General features: G+C 44.1%; 1 long non-coding RNA gene across 1 annotated transcript in view; it reads right to left on the bottom strand.

The window, feature by feature from the left end:
* Nucleotides 1–554: 554 nt before the first annotated feature.
* Nucleotides 555–24,771, bottom strand: part of LOC146799640 (uncharacterized) — a 95,064-nt gene continuing 70,847 nt past the window's right edge. Inside the window, exons 2-4 of the long non-coding RNA XR_014969300.1 lie at nucleotides 1,221–1,288; nucleotides 1,036–1,104; nucleotides 555–954 (exon numbers count right to left, since the gene is read on the bottom strand). This is a non-coding gene — a long non-coding RNA (uncharacterized LOC146799640). The remainder of the gene's footprint in view (nucleotides 955–1,035; nucleotides 1,105–1,220; nucleotides 1,289–24,771) is intronic.

The following is a 24,771-nucleotide window of genomic DNA, read 5'->3' as shown; positions in this document are numbered from 1 at the left end:
GTTCAGTCACGTCATCATGCACATAGGTGTCTAATGGGAGAGGGGGCATGCTCCAATTTAACTTTAACGTCACCCCATTGCGGATAAAGGGTCACACTGTGGATACTTTTACACCTTTAACGAGGCTAGGCTGCCCCTATGTTGGCAGTCCTGTATTGTATTTCTAAATGGTAAACTGGACATAGAACTGCAATGTTTGAATTGCTAAATGTGTCCAGGGCTGTCAGTTTTATGAAATAGTTATGAGAAATTATGTCATTTTGGGTTCCTCCGAGGCATTTATTTACACCGGTGGTGGGGGAGGGGCACTAAACGTTTGAAGGTCATCATTGTTCTAGAGGTTTCCATTATAGCAGTAGTCAATAATGCCATAATTTGTGTGAGAACGAACAAAAAAAACGCCAATCATTCACACATCACATTTATACCTGAAACCAGACGATCAAAACTATCTGGTCTGAAATATTCCTTTTTTATTTGTCTTTCAAATGTTTTTCATCATTTTAATACTTTTGTTTTGAATTTCTTTTTTGAATTTACAGTATATACAATTACAATGTTGAACATACACTGAAGACACCACAACATTTAACAAACAAGGACACCCAAATGTGACAAATATACAATGCAGTTCACTATACAATTATAAATAAATACAGTACATGTGTAGCTATGGTTCCAATAGGTTTTGTAGACCTTGCTTTTGTACATAAACACTACCTCTGATCATTGTTCTTACATATAATGATTTTACTTATAATTCAGAGGACTGATGCCAAATGGTGGACCTACTATGCTCACGTTTTACTTTAGTAATATCTACACCACAGATCTGGTAAGTAATAAGTGGTCATCTCATCCTAGTGGGCACCTATTTGGTCAAAAATAAGATCAGTCGACGCGTTTCGAACCCACTGAAATTATCGGGTTCTCCTCAGGACGTCGAACACCAAGCTAAAAAACAAAGGGTATGTTGTCATATCCACCTTTTCATACTATCACTAGAATCACTCCCAACTCACTCGCTCTCGTTACCTCAATCTATGTAAATTCAACTTGAATCTCCTTAATCACCAGCCGGTGAATCAGGCAGCCGAATTCAACCTTCAAAAGAAAAACAATATCCGAAATTCCACCATTACTGTACGATCCTGTCAGTGCACAAACTGTCCAAACACAAGCAATAAATTATATCATAAAGGATAGTCAAAAATTCTTACGTGTATGTAATGCACAGTCCGCTCGTGCTCACATTTTCTTTGTTTGAAATATATTCGCCAAAGTGTCTCTGTTGGTAAAAGAGCTCCAGTTAATGCATTTATCTCAACCAGTCAACCCACATTTCTCAGTTATAGTGACTATTGTGAAAGAACTTCCAACGGATTGCACAGTTTCATAGTTGAATTTGGCATAAAAGAGTCGGCTAACCATCAACTCCTAAAAATACTTGCATGTGGAGCCACTCGTATCCGTGTCTTTGCTAGACCAGTTCTTGTATAACTAGTGCTTTTGAGTCTAATTGCATCCTTCCGCAGTGCCGGATGGAATCCTCCATGACCGTCCTCCTAATAAGCACATACCGTATTTTCCAGCTGAGCAGCTAGTGCGATCGCGTTGCACATTGGCATTATCTGTCTTCACGTGCGAGTTTCTATAAGGACCACACAGGTGTTCCATTACATCCAAGAATTAAATCTTCCCCAGTAACGGTATATAAAACATGGTTGAATTTTGTAGGAAGGAGGAATCTGACTGCATGGTTACCCCCACTTTTTTCCTGGTGTTTTGCTGGTTTTTGACTTAGTGTGACTGGGATCCTGATTAGCAGGATCCCAGTCAGACTATCTGCTTTCTCCCCAAATTGGTATTGCTTGTACTTTAGGTACACTCCAGATTGGATTCTAGGGTACCCATATCAGTCCCTAGTATATGTCATATTATGTACCCAGGGCATAGGTACCCCAGAGGCCTCTCAGGGGCTGCAGCATGTGTTATCCCACCCCTGGGAGACCATTCAAAATGACACCACAGGTCTGCTATAGCAGCCTCTGTAAGGTGGTGCATGCACCCCTTACTTAGATATAGGTTCACTATATCTACTCCATATCACTGCACATATAAACCTGTTAGTCACCCCTATGGCAGGCCTCATCAATCCTGAAGGCAGGGTGCTGGTTTTTATGTGAGATGGTGCACCTGCATGAGCAGAGCCCCTCTGCAGCCTTTGGGAACCTATATTTCGGGGTTGTTTGTGATACAGCCAACCATATATACTTAAGTGCATTATAACCTCGCAGTAAAGGCTAACTTTAAAACGGCTGCATGGAAACATGTCGTGTTTGGTGTCAAACACCTTGGAATCATACCTCCACACCAGTAACTGGCGTGGGAGGTATGATTCCACCCTCCTAGAGGGAGAAATATGACAACACTGGTACACACGGTACCAGCTTTACAGAACCTGGCATCACAAAATGGATGCTGCCAGCCACAGACACGAGTCTGCCCTCCTGCTGCTGGATGAAACTCCGGCAGGGAAAGGCTTTACAATAGGTTTACTGACAGGCTTTAGTGTATTGGGGCTGGGTGGGTGCACTCTGAGAGTGCTTTAATGTCTGCACTGGGGGTACATTTGGTGTCCCTGTGCATAGTCCAGCTCAAACCGGTTGCAGGAACCCTTTGCTCCTGGTCTGGTGCGAAACTGGACACATTACATGGGTGTAGCCACCCCTCTGTCCTGACCCTCCCATAGGTGGGCCCCCAAAGCTTGTTCCACCCCTTCCTTGGATATAAAGTAGGAACCCCTGATTTTACCTGGACTAAACTCCGCTACAGAAACCAAGTACTTTGACGATCTGCACAACGCTGGATGACTGAAGAATCTCCCTTAGAGTAAAGGAGTTACTCCCCTGCAAGCCAGGCACCTGAAACGCATCTGACGGGTTTTCATCTCCGAAGCTCCTGAGGACTCCGAAGATTTCTGCAACACAGGAGGTGGGTTCCCGAGGTCTCTGAGGTTAATCTGTGCTCTCAGCAGTTCTGAGGCCCATATCCCTCATGGGGACCGTGCAACCCGAACCCCATGAGCACCGTGTATATTTGCAGCAGCATATGCTTTTCGGCGACCCCTGAGGCTGTGCTTTGGGCTACTTGTAGCCCTGGCCCGAGCAGTATTTCCACTGAAGATTTCCAGCCTATACTTCACGAGTGTTCCGTGGGCTGGTATTTTGTGATTCAGCTCGAGGTCCCTTCACGATCCCTGGTCTGTTGACCTGTGGGTCCCTGTGAAGGTAACTTTGACTTTCTGTGGGCTTTCCTGGTTGCTCCAGACGTGCCCTGACTCTCCATAGCTTGGAGAGTCTCCAGGACCTTGCTGGTCCTCACCGAATCATCTTTCCTCAGCTCGCTTGGGTTGCAGTTGCCAATGCTTGTTGGTGTTCAATCCGGACACCGACCCCCCCCCCCCCACAGCACTCGACATCCTTCGTGGGACAGCTCACCTCCGGACTTTGGTCGGCGTCTCCTGGTCCCCGTGGCTGCAGAGTCAAGCTTCACCTCTTCTCACCTGAAACACCCGACATCGGTGGGAATTCGTCTATCGTGCCCCTGGTCACTGTGAAGTGACCCAGACTCTGTCCCCTCTGCTTTCAGGTCCTTCTCAGCTCTGATCCAGGCTTGTATCACACCGGACACTTTTCGTCTTCCCGGCAGCAGCACTTCTTCGCATCATGCCATTGAAATCAACGAGCGTTTCTGACACCACTTGACCCCTATGCACCCGGCTCCTCTGGGATAGGTAACACGGGTACCTCGGTACTCTCAAGGGTGCTGGCCTGAGAACCTTCTATGTTCCAAAGGGTTTGCTTGAAGTCCTCTCCTAAGTGTCCTTAATCTTTAAAATTCCAACCGCGACTTTCCCATAGAGTTGTACGGAGCTCGCGTCTGTGTTCTCACGCTGCTCCTGTCCTCTGTGGGTCCCCTGTGTCACTACTTTGGGTGGTTCCTTGGGGTCCCAGCAATTCTACGTGCTCTAGGCACTGTGTCTAGTCAGGTCGTGGTTGTTATACCACTTTCTTAGTATATGGTTTGATCTCCCCCTGGGGCCCACTGTATATTGTGCTATTTACTGTCGTTCTAGAGCTTTAATATTGTGTGCCTCGTTCTCTAATCTCATAAAGAGGTTAGTAGAGAGTGTTTTGTAATAAATACATATACGTTATATATTCCTTGTGTGGTTCTCCTTTCATTTGGTCATTCAGGAGGTTATAATCTGGTAAACCAAGCTGCTTTACATTCCTTCGAGATTTAGCCTGAAGGCTGCTCTCCAAAGCTACCACTAGGATAGCTTTCAATAAAGGTTGTCTTTATCCTAATCATCGATAAGGGTTGTTTGGACTGGTGCAAGGTGCCCATTTTAACTAGTGGACCAGGTCAACTTCTCACAAATATGACATAAAAGAGTCAGCAAACCTTCAACTCCTAAAAAAACTTGCATGTGGCTCCACTCGTATCCGTGTCTTTGCTAGACCAGTTCTTATATAACTAGTGCTTTTGAGTCTAATTGGATCCTTCCGCAGTGCCGGATGGAATCCTCCATGACCGTCCTCCTAATAAGCACATACGGTGTTTTCCAGCCGAGCAGCTAGTGCGATCGCGTTGCACATTGGCATTATCTGTCTTCACAGTGCGATTTTTCCATAAGGACCACGCAGGTGCGATTTTACATAAGAACCCCACAGGTGTTCTATCACATCCAAGAATGAAGCTTCCCCAGTAACGGTATTTAAAACATGGTTGCAGATGGCTCTATTAGTGCTAATGTCATTGCTTGATTCTTTCGTTTGGGGCTAATGTTTTTAAGCCCCACCGCAGTAAAGGATGAATTCCTCCGTGACCGCCCTTCTAATAATCAACTACCGTGCATTTTCAGCCGAAGTATAAATACACAGGGTTGAAATTCCCATCGTTATCTCTCTTCATGATACGACTCTAAGAGTTCCTTCGTGAATTGAAGCGATTTAAACGTACCTTCCAAGAAATCCTCAATCTTCCTGTACGGTGATCTGAATTTCACCAACGTTCCAACCGCAATATTATTTCCGGTTTACGTATGATTCCTTCCAGCTCCCTTTTTTCCGTATAGTTTCTTTTTTTAGATTGGATTATTGAAACTTTATGGACTCCTTCAATTTCATACAAACACGAACCATTCCACATCATCACTTCTTTTTATCTTTAAATAAGCTCCTACCAAACATGGTAACATACAGCTCCCGTTCTTATTGTTGTTCTGTTAACTTAATATGAAGCTTGAAAATGAATATAGTCACGCTGTCATTTGTGGATTAAAAAGCGGTGTTATTTGTGTGTGTTTAAACGTGAAGGCTTCCTGCGGGCATTATCGTCCAAAGTCGAAATGGGACCAAAGTCACACATATTCATAATCAATAATTATTGGTGTATATTTGCCAACTCTGCATTTTTCACATAATAAATATTTTATTTCACACGATGTCTGCAGATTTGTGATCAAGCAATATCTGCGACATATTGGGCCATACAAGGCAAATGTTGATTTATGAAGGTTCCTTCATGCATATATTATTTCTTCAAATGAAAATGTGCAAGGTGTACTTCTTAATTGAAAATACTTTGTGCTAACGGTTGACTTATAATGCATCCCTGCTTTTTGTCTGGCAACCACACATGGGAACCGTTCTCAAATTTTACTTCAGGAATTGATTGTGGCAGAAGTGAACCCGTGCATGACCTGGCGCACAGTGCTATAGAACAACGTTTACAAATTCTGCACTTCAGTTAGTTCATTAAGCCCCTTTTGGGCCAAATTGAATTTAACAATGAGAAATGCTTCTCGTTGGCTCAGTTTACGTTCCAAATCACCTCCACGATCGCCTGCTTCTATGGAGGAAATTACAGTCCATCTTAAATCAATTTCCTGATGTTTTTTATCCAGCCAATGGGCTACAAGAGGTGCTGTAACTATTTGTTTACGAATTCTGTACTTGTGTTGACAAATCCGTTGGCGTTCCTCTTGATTCGTCTTACCGATGTACACGTTTTTCACATGGGCAGAGTATGCCATATATCACATTTTTGGTCTTGCAATTTGTGAAAGTGTCATGTTTCCAGTGTGTGAAACCATGTGAAAACAAATTGCCTTCCATCGTTTGACTACAACAAATGCAAGTGCCACATTTCCGATGACCCTGAATGGGGGGTAACTGCAAATAGTCCCTCACATTCGCTCTAGACGTTTTTTTCGGTTAAGAGGCTTGGACAAGTTGGTTTCTAAGGCTGTTCTCTTTTTTTAGGCGAACAGCGTTTTTTGAAAGAATTATCCCAATTCGAGATTAAATGCCAGTTCTGAATAATAATTTTCTTAAATTCGTTCGATTTGGTACAGAAAGTGGATACACAGACCATTTGGTCTAATTAGGCCTTATTTTTTTTCTTTAATACCTCCTCCCGTGGTATCCACACTGCCCTTTTCATTGATCTTTTTAGGAGCCTTTTAGGGTATCAACGATCTTTCAATTTGCAAATAAGATTATTTGCATGTAGTTGGAATTTATCTGTACAATTTCTTTGAATTCTCAAAAATTGGCCGTATGGGAGGCTCTCTTTTAAACTCCATGGATGGTGGTTCTTGAAATGTAACGCCTTATTCCTGTCTGTAGTTAATGTGAATAAAGTTGTTTTCAAATTACCGCCTGAAGCATAAATTTCAACATCCAGGAATGTGATACACTTGTCGTTGTGATGGATTGATATCAGGTGTACGATCATTCAGTCATTCGTGAAACCTCAATAGCATCTCCTATTTTCCAGTCCAAATAAAAAATATATCATCGATATATCTCATCCATTTTGAAATTTGTTGCAAAAATAGGTTATTATTAAAAACTAATCTTTCTTCTTATTTAGCCATATATAGCACTGCAAATTCAGGAGCAAAAGGACAACCCATGGCCGTACCTTTTACTTGGGCATAAAAATCATCGCCAAACTTGAATTCATTTCTCATTCAGACAGATTTTTGCTAGATCTAGAATAAAGCTAGTTGCCACTTGCTCTGGTTTAGGTCTTAATTTAAGAAAAGGCTCCATTGCCTCCAATCCATCTTCCTGAGGTATTTCTGTGTACAGAGACACAGCATCAAATGTAACTAGTAGCTGTGATGCCTCTGTAAAGACAGTGTTCTCAATTCCATTCAGAAAATGCATAGTGTTCCTTAGATATGATGGAACTTGCTCAAGAAAAGGCTTTAGAAAAAAGTCAACATATTTAGCAACCGGTTTTAAGACCGAATCACAGCCCGAAACGATTGGGCGTCCCAGAGGGTGTTTCTCATCTTTGTGAATTTTTGGGAGCAAATAAAGCACTGGAATGCGAGGATGTTCCTTAGTAAGAAATTTTGATTATTTTTTGCCTTCAAATCCACATTCAACTCCAAATTCAACAAGTGTCAAAATTTCACCTTGGATTACTCTTGTTGGATCACATGTCAGTTTTCTGTATTGATCAGTATTTTGGATCTGTCTTAGAGCTTCTTTTTGATATTCTGAAGGGGACCAAATCATTATTGCTCCGCCCTTATCCGCGGGCTTTATTATTATTGAGTGATCATTTTGCGGGTTTCTTATAGCATTTCGTTCTTCCTTGGATAGATTGTGTTTAACAAACGTGTTTCTTTTCTCCATAGTACTGATTGCTGATATCACTGTCTGTTCAAAACACAGGATTTATTTTGGTACTTTATTCATTGGAGGGAAAAATTCAGATTTGTTCCGCAATCCAGTTGTTTCTGGGTTCCCTTGATATTCGTTTTGAAGAAAGAATGCCCTAAGTTTCAGTTTGCGGCAAAACTCCATAGTTTCTGTCTTCAATTTGGCAAAATCGGTTGCTCTAGTTGGAACAAATGAGAGTCCTTTAGGTAGGACACTTCTTGACCTGCGAAAGCTGTCTATTTGACAAATTAAAAATAGGTGACGCTTTTAGGTTTTGTAATATTGACGTCGCGTCCTCATTTCCCATGGCTGGTTGACGAATCTTGTACGCGCTCTGGTTCATTGTTGGCCTCTCCCTAAAAAAGGCTGCTGTTGCTGTCATTGGTTCCGTCCTTGCCTATTTTGGTTTCCACTCTTTTCCCCAGAATCTGATTCTCCAGTTGAGGAAGACGACGTATCTGAGAAAGAAATGAATGTTGATTTATGAAGGCTCCTTCATGCATATATTATTTCTTCAAACGAAATTGTGCAAAGTGTACATCTTAATTGAAAAAACTTTGTGCTAACAGTTGACTTATAATGCATGCATGTCAGAGCAATGTGTGAGTGAAGAATGCTGGAAGAAAGTCATGAAGGATGGCAAGATGTTGGAAGATGAAAAAAAAATTGTACTTGAAGGCTGGCTCAAAGCAAAAAAAGACATTCCAGGGTTAGTAGTCTTTTGGAAAGTTGTATAAGCATTTGCGTATAGGGAGTACTTCACTTGCAAGGTGATAATTTGTCCCATAAATAAATACCACCAATCACCCCTGGTTAGCACTCTAAGTGTCACACTGCAGTTTACCAAAAGTCTGACACCAAAAGACATGTAACACACAGCTGGGCTCCAACTAAGTGACATGAGTGTATAAGACTCAAGGAATCTACCCCACACCTTAGCAAACTTTGACATACAATCATTTAATCTATTATTTATTCTTTGATATGAGGTCATTGTAAAGCATGTCTCTCAGCCGGATCTCATAGTGTGGTATTGTCGTCCTCCTCCAGTGTCTCGAAATACCTATTTTCACAATTTCCAAGGCCATTGAGAACCACCTGTTGGCATGAAATGCAAGGTCAGGAAGATCAGAAAGGTCATGCAACAATGACAATTTTACATTCAGGGGTTACATCGGTATCTAAGCTACATTTCATATCATCCCGATTTTGTCCTAGTTGTGAGACCAGGGGCATTCCCAGGGAATGTGGACTATGTCAATCCCCTGAGAATTTCAAATCCAGCAAGCTGAGCTATTGTGCAGATTGACATTTTAGTCTGGCCAGGGGTCAACAGAATTGGTGCAATTCCTTAAACTTCATCCGAGTTCCTGAGCTCTAGTCATGGTTTTCAAGGACAGCATCCTATTCTTCATTTGAGATCTGGACCGAAAGCCAATTCTCCTACCATTGCCGAAGGATGTTTTTTGTTGGTCTGAAACAGGAATAATAAATACAAATTTACAATTGACTTACCGATATGCCACTGATCACTCCCCATACCTGTAGGTATTGAAGGATGGATAAACAATGCAGAGAGAGACCCAACACTTGTTTAAGACTGACACCGTTGACGGTATGAAATTCCCTTTTTAGGACGAAATCCCTCACTCACCCAGGGGCGTAACACAGGCCCCCGCGGTGCAGGGGGCCTGAGCTGGATGTGGCCCCCTCAGCACAGTACTAAGGCCTGAGCGCTCCTATTGAATCCGGAGCAAGGGCCCCTCCGTGTACACTGCAGAGGGGCCCCTTAATCTTTTGTTATGCCAGTGCACTCACCAGAGAATTTCCCACAGTTCGGTCTGTGTGTTATAGTCTGTGGCTTATCAAATTTGTATTGTTCAACATTCTCCTCACAATAAACCCAAGGATTCTGTACTTGTTTTCTGTCTGATAATATTTGGGGATACAATCCTTTGCAGGTCTCTAAACTTCCCTAGGACCCTCCTGCTTGAAATTTGTTGTTTTGTGATTACCGTTGACGGTATTGCAGGACTTGTGATTCAGGGAGAAGAAACTCCAGCTTGAACTTGTCAAATGATTTCAAAGCCCCCCAAACAATCCATCATCTATTTTTGCAATGCCTCCATCCATCCACATTTCAAACGTATCTCCCTCAATGAGACCACATCCACCTGGTCAGTGATAATGCCTCGCACATGGATCAATCAATCCTGCACCTAGAAAATTGGGAAAAGGTTATCAGACTTAAGAGTGCTGCTGTCAAGGCTTGCAGTCCAACAGTGTCATTAAGATATCGAAGTCTATAGGAATGCTTTTAGGTCATCCACAGTGCGTGTACACCATGAAAGCTCCAGTTTTGACAAACTTCCACAGCTAGTGGCTAAGAATAAGAGGGATGGAGGTAGTAACCATGACTGGTGCCTTTCACTGCCTAGAAGGGTGGGGATATAACTCCACAATTCACCACAGCTGTGAGCCTGCTGTACACCCACCAGACCTATGCAATGAAGTCCTATCCCAGCCCAAGCCTGTACATTGTGCAGAACAGGTAGCACAACTTAACATAATCAGAGGCCTTTTTATCATCTAAAGACCCCAAAAACGTGTTATCTCTATCAACCCTGGCAGATAGGGTTCGAAGGTGGTTACCGGGTGACATTATCAGAAATCCAACTTGAGCAGGGTGTATTAGACAAGGATTAGTTGGTTTTAGACTATTTGCAAGGAGTTTTACCCTAATTTTCATGTTCCCATTTATAAGCCTAATGGGCCTATAATTGGAACACCCAAACTCCGCGGATTCCTGCCAGGCTTGGGGAGCAAAGAGATCATGGTTCTGTAGAAAAGCCTCACCTATCAAGTGCCATAGAAGGGGAACAATCTTGTGTATCGCATTCCCCAAGATTTTTGTCTTCTGTTGCTAACCCAGTTTTTGTTGGCCATAGGACTCTGCAATTTGCTCCTGCTAACAAGCGGAAAGTGTTATTGATCTCCCTCTAAACATGGTAAAAGTGGCTCATTGGCCATCCAGTAAAGTAGCACTATCCAACATGCCTCCAGGCCTGCCCCTACAGCTTGGGTATACAGTTTTAAGCTCCCATTTCGACCCAGTAAAATAAACATTTTGCCAGGCCTTACCCTTCCTTTTCAATATTAAGTCAGTCCTAAGCTAGGCCCCAAATGCTGATAGGACGGGGTATATGGTATTTAAAAAATAGTACATGTATGTTTAATGTTTTACATGTCCTGAGAATGAAAAACATTCAAATTCATTTTTCACTGTGGCAAGGATGGCTCTCCCATAGGAAAGTTCTGGGTTACACTAAGTTACCACTTATACATCAGATTTTATATTACTATTTTAGAAATTACACTTTTTGTTTGAAATTTGTCATTGTAATGCCTAAGCCAAACTGGTCTTTCTGCCAGTATGCAGCTTCTCCGGACTGCTGATGGGTCCCCTGTGGAGAGGTGTTTTCTTACATGAGCAGGGTGGCCTGGTGGATTTTGCCCAGCCCCTTCCTGAGCTTCAGAGGATGCCTACCTTGTCACTGGCAGATGTTGCTCACACTTAGGCCTGCCTCCCTTTTGTCTTGCTAGCCAGCTTGGCTCCAAACCCAGTGGTAGGTGGGAGGTGAAGCTGCCCCAGAACTGCTTTAGAGTGACCACACGGGAGGGTTTGCCTAGTTCCGTAACCACACAGGGAGGAAGAAGGGTTCGGCCATGTTGGTTTTAGAGAAAGTGGAGTACTATGAATCGCATATAGCAGCATTTCCCAAACTGTGGTCCGCAGACCCCCAGGGGTCTGTGACACATTCCCAGGGGGTCTGCCGGACTGGAGTGCCTTCCGTCATAAAAACTGAAGCCCCCATGCGCTACAAGCCCTGTGAATGACAGCGCTGGGGCGGCAGGACCACAACAAAATCTGGCCAATCACTATTCAGCTTTAGGTGCAAGCTGAAGGGTGATTGTCTTATTTTATAGCCGCGCGCACTTGCACGGCAGTGCGTGTTCCCTCGCGTTTGCGGCCAGCCCCAGAGCATTTTGCCGTCAATGTCCTGTCTCCACTGTCTGCCCTGAATACAGAGTACTGCTGTGCCTCCTGTTTCAAGGCTAAACAGCATTTCGGCACCTCGGGCCAGCAGTAGTGCACTTCACCCGATGAGCATGTGAGTGTTTTAATTTATTTTACGCTATACAAGCGTAGGCCAGGGGAATTAGGATGCTGCGGGCAAACTAAGAAGTGCGGCCCACCGTTACTTGCTTTCATCAGATGTCCCTCTCAGTCACAGCGCGGAGCGCACCGCACGCACTGCAGAGATGATCATGATCTAATTTGAGACATAGTAAATTTGCAGGCGCAAGGCAGCTCAGTGTTTCAGTGTTACAAGTGAAATGACTAGCATGAAAATGTAATATGCGTTAAAATGCTATTCTGGCTGGAAAAGTAAAACATGACAGAAAAATGTTGGCAATTAATGTGGTCTAGATGTGGGTGAAAGTAAAGGCCTGTGCCAGTACCTTTTTTGAAGTAATAGTAAATGTGCAAATCCTAATCCAAAAAGGCATCACAGCGTGTGTGCCATCAGGACTGAGCATAATCTTTACCGCAGAGCTTGCTGGTCGCTTGCTGGTCGCCTTCCTCAAAAGAAAGTGTTCTGAAGTGTCAGGTCAGTGAGACCATGCTATCAGCCTAGCTGTGAAAGAGTGCCTCCCACGCTCCGCTTTCTAATGCAGCACTGCTTACAGCTCATGTGGTTGGCGTCAATCGAGTGAGCCTGCGAGTCACTCATCTGATTACAGTGCTTAATTTGAGCCGGAGCTTTCCGGTGGTGAGCACCGGCACTTAATTGGTTACCGGTGCTCGGCACCGGCACCTAATTGTCAACAACACACTTAGGGCAGTCAGCCACAAGGTGGCGCTGCTCATGTCATTTAGAGATGAGCATTATAACAGCTGTTTAGGAAAACAATATACATTGAAAAATTACTAATACCTGCCTCCCCAGCCATTCCTTTAGCTTTGGGGACCTGGAATAATCTGCACTGTCGCATTTACCTGCGAGAGAGATGGTTAGTAGTTGTTTTGGCAGCAATGGCAGGGGCGATGGTTGCTGCAAGCTCCAGTGGCCTCCTGGTCACAGCCCTGGCACTTAATATTTTACAAATTAAGCACTGTCTGATTATAATAAATTATGAACGTCTTCCAGACTGCTTGATTTATTTTGCGTAATTTTGGCTACAGTCTGATAAATGAGTTGTTTGACAATTGTTTCTTGTGCTCTGAAGCAGTTAACTTAGCCTGTCTTGTTGCTCAAATTGGTGTAATTTCTGATATTTATGTTTTCCTCCTCTTCATTGCTTTATTTTGCTCGTGTGCAAGTGTCACTCATAGTCGCTGAAATGTCACTTATAATTACACTATATTTATGGCAATGTCACACATAGAAATCTGAAACCTTGGCAGCTATGAATTAGCAGCAGTCTTTTTATGATTCTTCTCGTGTGTGAGGAGTGTTCAGCTTGTGTGCTGGTGGCAGTGACATTATGTCAGGGTTGGTTCCATGAAAAGTGTGGCCGCAAGTGTAGTCCAAATTATTGAATTTATTTTAAAATGGTTTATTCATGGCACATTATGCAATCAATGCGTGTAATGATGTAATCCCCATTCTGAAAACTGTATTTACCCGAAGCAGGTGCAGCGTGATTGTCATCACAATGTCACATCATAAACTGAGTACTTCCCCCCTGCAGGACCCACAACCCTGCCTTGAAGAAATATGCGCGTGCACACATTTAAAAAGTGTTTCCTTTTTAGGTCTCCCCTGACCCAGCGCATGCTCTGGTCTGGCGAGACTTATTGAGAGGGCTCCAAAAAGTTCTACCAGGCCAGCCTAGAGCTACAGTGCATGTGCGCGGGCACGCGCGCCGCGCTTGACCGTGATTACTTTCACTTTTGCGGCCGCTTTGATGTTTGATCGCGATCACTTTCGCGGCCACATGGCCGCTTGTCATAGCCAATAGGTCTCGCTCTTGGGACCTTATAAGTATTTAGTTATGCAACTGTTGCATGGCTAAACACTTATAAGGTCCCAAAGGCGAGACCTATTGGCTATGCCAATGCTTGTTATTTATGTTATCAGCCTCATGGAAGTGAAAGACAACAGCGCAAAACAACAATCGATGGACAGAATGCAGAACAATGTCATACATTCTTCCCAGTACAGATATCTGGGCCTAAATCCATCTTTGTTTTGCTCACCATGCCATTCCAGTTTGGACCCAGCCACATGTAAATGGGTCCAAACTGGGGTGGCGAAGTGAGCTAAAGAACGATGATGGATTCAACCCAGATCTGTGACTGGGGTGAGTGTCCGAAAAGTTTCAGCACTCCGTCCATCATCTCCTTGTGCTTGTTATAGCTGAGAGCAGAAGCCTTGTACTGCTAAATACACACTGTATTCATACATTCCAATAGACCCGATTCAGGCTGTCTTCCACCTGAAATTGCCTCTTCTTCAATAGATGTAAATGGAGGAAATGCTTTCTCCCAAGTATATTTTTTAAAAAAATACACTTTCCTCTTCTAAAATGTTGGCATGTATTTGATTGCATTTAACTATTCTCTGTGTCACATCAGCTGCTCATGCCATGTGCCATGGCTGCCAGCAAGCCACATAGGAAACGTCTGTGACATCCTGGTTGTAATTTAATCTCAACCTCAACGCAGTTACGGCCAGTGTGTAGCAGACAAAATGACTTTCTAAAGTGTTCTCGCTTAACTCAAACCCTGCGCATATTTTCCCATACTATCTTGCGAACCTCTCTATGCAATCAACAATGGACTGCTTCCACAATGAATGAGCGATGTTAAATTAAACTGAGCAAATGGAATTATCTTGAAGCCGCATACATAAAATTGCCATATCCATGCATATGATTTGCTAGTGTCCTCTGTCTTTTCCTAGAAAGCAGTGCTGATACAGTGTTAAAATCTTCTTACAGGCGCTGCTTCATCTCTCAACTTCAAAGCACATGTAGTCTGGAAACATCTGACGAGGGCAGCCTGTAGTAGGTGAAGTAGTGAAGGTCTACTACGTGCTTTTCCAAATAGCTTTGCTAGAAAATGATTCCATAACCGAATGTGATTCAATAGACTTGTCAGCTGTGGGTATCCTAAAAAAAACATAACGACGATGGATCGCTGGCTTAACCTCAAGCGAAAATCCACTGAAGACATCAATGATGGACCATCATGCTCAAAACAAAGGGAGTTAAGTGAAAAGATAAGGAAGGTTCGCAAGTACGATGGTGAATATTTATCATTGGGTTTCACATGTTCAGGTTCAGAACATGAACAGCAACCACAATGCGTGCTATGCTATGAAATTTTGTCAAATGAGGCCATGAAACCTTCTAAATTACAAAGACACTTGGAAACTAAGCATAAAGAACATGCTACCAAATCCACAGAATTCTTCAAGAATAAAGAGCAAGAGCTCCTAAAAAGTAGAAGAATAATAAAAAAACTGCGACAGGATCTGTTAATGAAAATGCTCTGAAAGCTTCATATGAAGTGTCCATGCTCACAGCAAAAACTGGAAAACCTCATACAATTGCTGAAGAACTATTCGTACCTGCTGCTAAAGCCGTGGTGAGTGCAATGGTTGGAGAAAAAGCAGCAAAAGATTTAAATTTGGTGCCATTATCTAACAACACTGTAAAAAAAAGAATTGACAACATTTCAAATAACATAAAAGAACAGTTGATTTAAAGAGTTTGTAAAAGTCAGCATTATAGCGCCTACAAGTAGATGAAAGTACAGACATAGCAAATAAATCTCATCTCCTGTGTTATGTTAGATACGAGTTTGAGGGGAACATTATTGAAGATTTACTGTTCTGCCGCTATTTGAGACATACCACTGCTGCAGAGGTCTTCAGCAGTTTCAATGACTTTCTGACATCAAATGGAGTTCAGTGGTCCAAATGCATAGGAATCAGCACAGCTGGGGCACGTGCCATGTCTGGGAGACTAACTGGACTTGTAGCACGAATAAGGGAAATTAACCCTTCAGTTGCATGGCATCATTGTTGCATTCATCGTGAATCATTAGCCACTAAGAAGATGCCAGAGGAATTCAAAAAGGTCTTGAATGAGTCAGTCAAAATTGTGAATTTTATCAAAGCTAGGTCACCAAATTCAAGGCTTTTTGAGCAGCTTTGTCATTCCATGGATAGTGCTCATCATCAGCTTTTGCTGCATACAGATGTCCGATGGCTGTCTCGTGGTAGAGATTAGTCTCGGCTTTTTGAATTAAGAGATGAAATCAGAGTATTCTTCACTGAACTGGAATCTCCATTTGCACTTGATGAGCGCTTACATGACTATACTTGGTTAGCCATGCTGGTGTATATGACAGACGTGATCACTCATTTAAATGCACTCAATTTGAGTATGCAAGGAGTAGGTATCACAGTTTTCAATGTCGAAGACGAGATTGAGGCAATGATAAAAAAAAGTTTGATTTGTGGGCTCGTCGCTTAACACAAAGAAATTTTGATTCTTTTCAAAACCTGAAGACATTCTTGGAATCTGCTGATGATGAATTATCAAACGAAGTCTTGGAAATTTTTATCCGGCATCTCCAAGATATGCGGTGCAGTTTTCGTCAGTACATTCCAGTAGCAAAAACTGGAATAAAGATCCTTTAAATGTAGATATAGACAATTTAACGGGGCTGAACGCATCTAAAGAAAATGGTTTGATTGAAATCTCTACAGATAGTGCACTTAGCTTCAATTCAAGGAAAAGTCACTGGCAAATTTTTTTTTAATTTTTTTTTTGAAAAACCTTTATTGACATTTCAATCAATAACAAGTATGGGCCTACAACCCCCCGGGGCCGGCCGCTAAGCAGTCAGAACAACAGAGATCAAATGTTAACACAGGCAGCACCTCGGGGAGCAGAATCTTCATGCTAATATAGTCTGGCCTGTGAAGAGCGCATGTAAGACACCAGGATAAAAAGGGTTTTCATTTTATAATGGAAAAAAACAGAAGGATCAGGTGCCAAACAATTTCCCAACAGCGATAAGAGGCAGGCAGAATGATAAACGTAAGCAATAAACAGCAATCTATTGAATCAATGGCGCAGACACAGGAAATTCAGGATAGGGAAGAATATCATGCCCAGCTGCGCCTGCAGTCCCCTGCCCTAAAGCCCAGAGAACACCCCGGAAATTGTGGCACACATGAAAAGGCAACGATTCACAACAAAGGAGATGTACCACGCTGATCCCAGAAAAGAGAAAACAAGAAGAATCAGAGAAGAAAAAGGAGGCCATGGAAAAAGGAGATTAAAGACTAAAAGAATCCCCTCCCTCAACCCCCCACCCTGCACCTCTGCAGATGAGTACGGCCCCCCCCCCCCAGCAGTGTGCCTGTCGCCCTGGAACCAGACCCGAAATATAGAAGAAACAGGGAAAAAGGAGTAAGAAAAGAACCCCACCAGAAGGGGGGGTAGAGAGAGTATTAATAAACTGGAGGAGGGCCTTCAAAACATGCCCCCGGCGTCTCCCTCCCGCACATTATGTTTCCCCCAAAGCAAACAGTAAACAACACAAAATCGACCATGTCAAGGAAAGATGGGGAGCATTTTGCACCTACTATACCGACAGTTATACCATGAGAGCACGCAACCCCGAGCCCGCCCGCCTATTAGCCGACCACCACTGAAAGAGCATTCTTATCCTTGGCCACTCTTGGCAAATCCGCCCATGCATACCCCTCGACCCGGCGCCATGTCCAACGCTACATGGTAAAGGAGCGTCCAAAAACGACCAGGAAGCGACGCACCCCGGTGGGGTGGAAGTCTCTGAGTACCAACCCAGTCAGCATTATGGAGGAACGTCTTTCCCAGTGCTGCCCCAGGATCTGCACTGCACACAAGGTCCAGGAAGGCGGAATCAGCCAGAGTAGACAACCGTTGCTTGAGTTTTCCCAGGGTCGCCGGAGGCCGCCCACCGGACAAGGCCACCCCCCCCCCCACTCAGGTCCAATACCTCCGGGACAGATCAGATCCACAGCCGGCCGATCACACAATAGTAGACTGTCCGGAGTTTCCAGCTGGTCACTAGGCACAGGGGTGGCCCCGACGTTGTCGTCCTGAGTGCAGTGCAGGAAGTCCCTGTGTATCGGAGGACAGGCAGGCCGCAACTGTCCCAACGCTGATGCCACACCATCAAGCCTACTCCCCAATACCCAAACGCCATGAAGCAAGGTGGAATGAAGGGCACCGAGAGCCTCGAGAAGGTCCCGGTACCCCAGCACAGCTCTCTGCGATCGCTCCGCTACGCTCCCCGGAGTCGCACACTCCCGATCCTGCTGTGACCTGGTGGACAGGATGGTAGACTTCATTGTGACAAGATGGCCGCCGGGTAGGTCCAACCCGTATTGGGACCGGGACCCAGGGGCAAGCGCATCAAGGTCCATGTCGCTGGCAAACAGGGTTCCGGAGACAGACCAAAAATGTATCCGTTATGTAGTCACGGGCAACAGTCGTCCCCACCACGGACCAGCGCCCGCGAAAATCCGGGAGCAGCCCGCAGGAATCAGGGCGAGTTACGGGCGGCGTTCGGGCAGCTCACCGTCGAAGGCGGAGGCAATCACCGGAGAGTCGTGGAACTGCCACCCCGGGCATGCACTTGTTCCGCTCCGCTTAATGGTAGGAAGCGACCACGGCGAAATGTAGGCCGATAGTCGCACCGATCCGGCAGTCCGACTCCACCCAGTCACCAAAGGCCGCTGTTGTGAAACTGCCACCCGGCCAAGATGTCCACTCAAGGTCCCGGCTCCAGGGCCGCACAGGCCGCAAATTGCAAATACCCGTTTCTCCGGCGGTACAGCCGCCAGAAACTTCGGAGTCACTCGATCGGTTGCCGCTCTCATTCACAAACACGGGCGCATAGCGCAGGCTGAGGATCTAATGCAGGATATCCGTGCGGGATACGGAGGTTCACGGAGCCGGGAGTCTACGCTGCCGTCCCGGTCGCCATCTTGGCTCCTCCACTGGCAAATTTTTGACTGCAAGTACGAACAGATTATCCTGAATTATCGTACAAAGCACTTAAGGTTTTACTTCCTTTCCCCACCACATATTTATGTGAAAAAGCTTTCTCAGATCTTATGTATCTAAAAAATAAATGCAGAAATAGTTTGGAGCATGTACAATCAGACCTGAGGAATCAAATTTCCGAAATAAAACCAAACATTTAAAAGTTAGTCGCCAAGATGCAGCACCATCCTTCCCATTGAAATGTTTAGATTTTTGCATATTTTTTCAATATAAAATAATAAAAGCTTCAGGAATTTGAGTATTTGCTTGGTATGTACTACTTCTTTGTGTATTTTTGCAAATTACTGTTGTAATTTTCGAAATTTATAACATAGAAATTGCTTGGGGGTCCCCGGCTTCCAGTAGTGATCCAGAGGTGGTCCTCAGGAGTCAAAAGTTTCGAACCACTGGCATACAGTAAAACACACAAGAAGTGCTACAAAAGAGGGAACTTTTACCCACTGGTTAGCCAGTGGCCAGGAGTCCACCCCCCCCCCACACTAGGGCACCCCCAATATCCTCCTCAGAACACTCCTGGACCTGTGGAGAACGAGAAGGAGGACTGCCCTGCCGTCTGAAGAACCTGAACAAGACTGGACCTGCTTGTCTTGAACCCAGGACCCTGAGGGTCAGTTGGCTGCAGAGATACAACAAGCTTCTGTAGGCCTCTCTCCCTGCAACTGACCAGTACCTACTGAACCTGCCCTGGACACTGCTGCTGGCTTCTGTTGTAGTGAGCCTTAACTCCCAAGTGGTGCACCCAGGTCCTGGACCCTTGGCTGGTTGTTGAAATGTATTCCTTTTGCCCATACTTCAAAAGCAGGGATTTTGAAACTTTTTGCTAACTTAGTGGCTGGAGAACCAACAAAGATTGGCATTGCTGTAGAAGCTGCACACATTGAATTGCTGGTCAGCCTCAGCTTGCAGGTTTGCCCGGCTGAAGGAAACCTGACTTCCAGAAACGTTTTCAAGTCTGAACATAGAGGGCTTCATTAGGTCCGACTCAAAGCAGCAACCCGTCAATGTTAAGGCTTTCCTGGGCACATTCTTTGGACTTCACGTGCTCTAAACATTCCCACCTTCGTCGACTACCACACCGGGACACTGCTCTTCAGCAACCAACCGTCATCGAGCCCCACTTCAGATCCAGCTTGCAACTTGCCCCGCCGATGACTCATGGATGACCACTTTTTCTCCATGAAAGTTTCTATGGCAGAAGGTAAACTTTCCAGGTGACGAGCCTGGTCTCTGTATCTGACATCAGAAAATAGCATATTCAGCTTAGGATATGAATAACATGTTTTAATTCATCTTTGGCCTTAGTTAACATGCTCAATGTTTCATGTAAAGGGGAAGCATTACGTCAATGTGAGATGGAATATTACCATCTCAAGATATTGCCTCAAATATTCAGCCTTCCGTTCAGATAGTGCTGAGTCTTCATAATGCACGCTGTGCAATGCCACTCGTGGGATGTGCATAGGTTCAGTAGAACTTTCATTATCCTCTAGATCGGTCTTTAGAAAAGAACAGCGGCATTGTTTGCCTCCTGGCAAATTGTACCTGGTAGTGTTCATGCACCATGACCAGGGCAGCGATTTTACAAGGCCTGTGTTCAGCTGCAGAATAATCCCATCATGGTTGGAAATCCACCCTTGGACTCTCAAGGTGGAACAATGTTTCTGTACCAATGGGGCAAAGAGTAAAAATAAGTCTATACCTAAACATCTTAAGGATTGTGTTAACTAGTGTGGTCTAACTTTATCAAGTGTTTTATGGGGGGAAGTTGTGTCAGTGGCACCCATTGATGCAGTAGTCTGAACCTGCAGTGTGAGTTCTAAATATGTTGACAGTTTTGAAAGAGATGTCCTGGTCTTCTGCTTTTAGGTGACCAAAATATGGAAGATGGCAGTCGGTGGTCCTTAGTTGGATGCAAAGCATGAGAGCCGTGTACAGAAAGAGGGTTAGCAACATCAGTTACATTTGAGATGCAGCCGTCCATTTTTCCAATGCAGTTATGAATCCAAGTCTCTCTGGGGCGAGTACAGCTGTAACTCATCTTGTACATTTCAAACAGTTGGTTGAAAACCAAGTCACACAAAAATAAAACAGACTTCTCAGAAGGGTTGTGAAAGAATATCAACCCCTAGTTTCTTCTGCCGTGTTTGTTTTTTGACTAAAATTTAAAATTGTGCCCCTGCCCTGATTTGAACTCCAGTGTGTCATCCAGATGTTTAGTATTTCACAGCAACAAGAGAAGATCGAATGCTGTACAATTGTCTGCCTGTGTTTATTCGCCAAAAACAGCAACGCCTTGAGAACGTGCCCAGATAATTGATCCCACACATGATTTTTTTTCCTGAAATGCCTGCATTCGCTTCCAGATGAGAACACAAATGACTTCTCGAGGGCTGTACTTTACATCATGAAAATACTGAACAGGTTCAATATGTATTGGAATATGCATCCGCAGCCTCTAGTAAATCCAAGATTCAGAAAAAGTGCTGTAAAAGTCCAACCCTTTACCAAAGGGTGGCTTAACCTGTGGAATCGTATATATCTGGGTTTGCAGGCTCACCCACGTCTGTGCAATTCTGGTTGTTTAAAAAAAATATATATTGGTAGTAGTAGGGAATCCTTTCATGTCTACCTCACACTACAGCAATTGTCTGGCACATTGGTGTAGAGGATCATTTAAAAATAAGAAAAGATGTATACTGCTTTTCCATATCCTCAAATTACTGCTTTATTGACAAATTACTGTCACTCTGCCCACAGTTCTTGCAAAGAAAATGCCTAAGTATGCCATGATTCGACTCCCAGTTTTCCCAGGTAAGACCTTAACTCTAGATAGATCTCTTCAGTCCCACCTCTCTATTAGAGAGTTTAGAGGAAGGGCATTTATTTCCATTGAAGTATTTCGTAGTTCCGATCCAGTCCGAGTGACGGGGATACCCAGGTTGTAGCCATAGTTGTGAAAGCCGTTGGTACCCAATTAGTTTAGCAAATCTTCGAAATAGGATTATGGTTTAGCACCTTAGGCAATACAATGCCTAGGCCTTTTGATTAGCTATGAATGCATAAGGGTAAATGAGTGTAAAATATTAGCTGCTGACTTCTTACTGGTCTTAAAAACAATACAAATGTTATAGATTCTCTGCAAAAACATGCACAGCGATTGAGTTTATATATCGTGGGCGTGTGTTTCCAGTACTGAAAATGGATGGAAATGTACAGGATGTGGGTTTTGTCTGAATGGAAGCCGCCCAGCTCAGAAGGACACTTTTCATGAAACACATGAGAAAATACAAGGAGAACCTACGTCACAGGAGCCAAAAGTACTCTCATAAGACGTTCCGAATGTGGCGGCCGTCTTGAAGCACAGAGTATAAGTGCCTTGTGGTCCATAGTGTCCTTGCAAGGCAATCGTGGTACACAATGTTGTTGTTGTTGGAATCCTATCACCTATTAAGTGAAGTTGACAAAAGACATCTTGGAAGCAGAGAAGTATCTCACAAGGAACGAACATGCACTTTGTTTGTTTCACAAGAAGTCAGCCACCTTCATGGTTCAAACCTATGAGAGGAGGCATGATGGCGGCAGCGTGAACGGACGCTGACTGAGCGCACTCCTGCAGCCCTGCGTGATGTGAGCGAGAATATGCCGGCCGATTATAGAGCAAATAAATCTCTGGATCTGGATCTTGATATATGAAAATTGAAGCTTAAATCCATCCTAAACTTTTTCTTCCCCGAGATGGACATTTTCCTTGGTGCACAACGGACGGAAGCATATCCGATTCTCTGATCACCTGTCAGCCGCCCGCCCGCTACCCGATGTACAGTTCAGGACTCGGACTCAGGCATGAAATTGGATATGGATTAACTGGTGAGGAGCGGGGGCATAGTGCAGCGTTCGTCGGTGTTTGCTGAAGTTTGGTGGCAGGCTTTTTATTTTTTTATTTTTACGGCGATGCTCAGGGGATATTGTATAATGCTTCTTGCTCTGTCACTATGCAAAGCGGCAAATAAATGAGAAACGAGGAGAGAGGTTGCTTCTTACTCCGTTTTGAGAGTATTGTGCAACGTGCAGCAAAAGACGATAAAGAAAAGACTATTAGTTCTTTAAAGTTCACAGCCTGACACAGAGAGCTTGAACAATACTTAAATGTGTCATAAACAATCTGTTACAGCTCGTAACTTACAATTAAAACACAGACGCTGAAGTTAAAAGCCAAGCTCTCTGCTCACCCCCGTTTGACTTCGCTGCTTGGCTCAAGTGGTTCAGAGTCTGCTGGGAAAGGGAGGCTCTGCTCTCAGCCTCGTTTCCACGGTCAATCACCTGTCTAGAGATTTCCACGGAGCTTTTAACTGGTGGGATGCTAAAAAAACGGCCACTACTTTTAAAGAGATACAACCTACAATGATAGGGGGGCCTCAGTGGAAAATCCAGGTGCAGAGCATTAGGTGCCTAAGGGTGTTCGGACAGAAGCGGACGGTGGGGAGGGACACCAAAATTGCCGTGTTATGTGCCACGAGGCCAGCAGTCGGGATTAAGGAGACTATTAAGCGTGTACAAGGCATTAGGTGGCGGGCACAAACGAAATGGACAAAACAGACTAATCAAAATCTCGAGGGCACTACAAGCAGAATCAAGCCTATGCCTATGCCTATGTGTAATGGTAACGACAAAATACAGGAGCGGCATATTACACTGTGCATCCGGAGTGAGTCAGCCGTATTCAACCTGACATATCCAGGGCAGGTATCAACCACTCTGCAATCAGCTCAGAATATTGCAAGCAAGGAGAGCGAGAAGTCCGAGAAGACCGGGCACGCTACAAGGCGAGAAGAGACAGGGACTGAGGTAGGGAAAATGAATGACACCGCCACAGAGAAAGTGGGGAATGAACTAAGGGAGTTACGGGATCAAAATGTGGTGCATGACCTATCTATGGTGCGATTGAACACCCCGGGGGGCAAGAGCGCCCAAGGGGCAGAGGAACTTGAAGTCGAAGCTGAGCCTAATGATAAAATTCAAGATGCATTAGAGGCAGATAATATGCTAATATGAATATGAATGTTTACATATTTAAGCAAACGCAGCCATTGCAGCCAATGCAGCAACGACGAGAGACTAGAGGAACTAAAGCCAAAGAAGTCAAAAACAAAGACCAAGTACAAGACAGGGATAAAGACAAAGGAAAAGATAGAGAAAAGGACAAGGCAAAGGAGAAGGCAAAGGAGAAGAAGGAGAAAGGCAACAAGAGAGGCCCAGAGAAAGAGAAGAATAAAGAGAAAGAGATAGATAAGGATAAATTATTAATGATGAGCTGCAGAGAGCAACAGGGGGACTATGAAAAACCTAAAGGCTATAAATATGCAGCCAATACTGCAGAATTAGAGAAAAAGAAAGAAAAAAGCAAGGAGCAATATAAGGAAAAGGAGAAGGATATTGAAGATACAGAAGAGATGGAACTATTGATGAAAAAAGCAAAACGGTTACAAGCCATTAAAGATCTGAAAGCAAATGCAAAAGCGACTTTGACAGGGCAGTCAACTACTTTGCAGCCAAGCATACGGAATATCTTTAGCCCACTACCCAAAGGGTCAAGCAGTGTACTAACAGTCCAAGAATCAACGATACAGAATGGAGGAAATCAAAAACATACTCTGGGGATGAACACTCATGGAATTCTGAATTCCCCCTCAGACATAGGGCCTTCACCGGAAACAGCTTTATACTTACCATCACATTCAGAAGAATCTGACGCAGATATTTATGAAACTGGTATTTCGACTTCCAGCGACACAAGCGAAATTAACAAAGGCCAAGACCAAGATCAAGGTGTCTCAACTCAAGATATATCCAGCTGTTCGGGTATAAGGAAATCGAGCGATCCTGG

Source organism: Triturus cristatus, chromosome 9 (genome assembly GCF_964204655.1).
Source record: "Triturus cristatus chromosome 9, aTriCri1.1, whole genome shotgun sequence".
Taxonomy (NCBI): domain Eukaryota; kingdom Metazoa; phylum Chordata; class Amphibia; order Caudata; family Salamandridae; genus Triturus; species Triturus cristatus.
Note: the sequence above shows the minus strand (reverse complement) of the source record. Positions and strands in the feature narration are given on the sequence as shown.